This window comes from Elaeis guineensis, chromosome 13, assembly GCF_000442705.2.
Source record: "Elaeis guineensis isolate ETL-2024a chromosome 13, EG11, whole genome shotgun sequence".
Lineage (NCBI taxonomy): Eukaryota > Viridiplantae > Streptophyta > Magnoliopsida > Arecales > Arecaceae > Elaeis > Elaeis guineensis.
Genome location: NC_026005.2, coordinates 62,480,674 through 62,482,255, shown reverse-complemented (window position 1 = coordinate 62,482,255; position 1,582 = coordinate 62,480,674). Strand labels below are relative to the sequence as shown.

General features: G+C 54.9%; 1 pseudogene; it reads left to right on the top strand.

Annotated features, from left to right (window-relative positions):
* The first annotated feature begins 639 nt into the window (after positions 1 to 639).
* On the top strand, positions 640 to 1,426 carry LOC140853363 (uncharacterized; annotated as a pseudogene).
* Positions 1,427 to 1,582: the final 156 nt, after the last annotated feature.

The following is a 1,582-nucleotide window of genomic DNA, read 5'->3' as shown; positions in this document are numbered from 1 at the left end:
CCATAGGAGTCTGGACGAAGTCTTTACGCAGTCGAAGTCGGGGACGAAGTCCGGCTCCCGTGGGAGTCCGGACGAAGTCTGCCTGCAGTAGAAGCCGGGGATGAAATCTGGCTCCCGTAGGAGTCCGGACGAAGTTCACTTGCAATTGACGTCGGGGGCGAAGTCCGCTCCCATAGGAGTCCGGACGAAGTCCTCACGCAGTCGAAGTCGGCGAAGTCCGGCTCCCATAGGAGTCCGACGAAGTCCTCACGCAGTCGAAGTCGGCGAGGTCCGGCTCCCGTAAGAGCCCGTCTGTCGTGAAGAATCTGGTCGGCGCTGGTGGGGGTTTATCCGTCGGCAAAACTTGGGAGTGTTGCGGAGGCTCGGCCGCCAGAGAAGTTCGGAGAGATGCCGCTGAAGGTCGGAAGTCGTTAGAATCTTCGGAGGGTCATTTTCGTCATGAACTTTGGCTGGAGGGTATTTTATACCCAACAAAACAGATCCTCAAAGATCAAAAGGTCATTGATGGGACCAAACCGGTCTTGACCCGACCCGTTACCATTTCAACACCATTGGAGTCATCCACTGCTTCGTGCTCTTGAACCACTCACGTGCGTTGCACTCGCTTTAATGAAAGAAAGTCGCTTTGGAGTGGGACCACGAATCTTCGGCCTTCCCGAACTCCAGTCTACGACCATGAGCTCCTCCTCCTCCGCCACCGCCCGCCGGCGGCGACCCTTGCACTCCCTCCCGCCGACCGAATCCTAGAAATCGGTAGCGGCCTGTCCCTCTGCCCCCGCCTCAAGCTCCTCCTCACCTTCTTCCGCGCCGACCCCGCCGTCAAGCCTATCGACGAGTGGAAGCTCCGCCTCTCCCTCCTTGACTTCCTCCGCTCCTCCCTCTCCCTCTCTGTCCCCGATGACGACCTCCTCATCCGCAAGCGCTCCGACCTCCACAAGCGGAAGCGCAACGAGCCCGTCGCCTTCGGTACCCTCTACGTCCGGAGCTAGGGTTCCTCAAGAGCAAGACCACAGAGAGGAAGACCGCGACGAAGAAGACGACGAGGAGCTCCTCCAACGGAAGTTCTTGAACTGGCGGAGCTCCGTCGTGGAGCGGCTGGCCGGGATCGAGTTGAATCTGGAAGGAGTCAAGTTCGAAATGAGGTGGAGATCCCTTCGTCCGACGATTTCGAGAAGATGGAAGAATCTTGGAAGAAATTCTATGCTGGTTCGCGGAAAGATATCGACTTTTAGTTTCTTTCGCACTGATTGATTCGGAAATTTTAATTTTGCTAGTGCTTACAGGGAATTCGGCAAGCGGTGTGGCCCGGCGGCCAGACACGATTATTGTGCGAGGGGTTCCGTCGAGATGGTTCGCTGAGCCACGAGTGTCTTCAAAGGCCTCGATGCTGGTCACACACACCATTTTTCAGTGTTTGGGAAAATAAGGTACATTTTGTGTTCTTTTTAGATGTAGTTGCTACGTCTTGCTCCAATGTTTATCTCTCTGTCTTTTTCTTGCCATTGTCACGTTGAATTTGCTTCGCGATAGCATGTTTTTCTAGAGAGAACAGCAAACACAACTTGTTTCGAAATAACGGTAA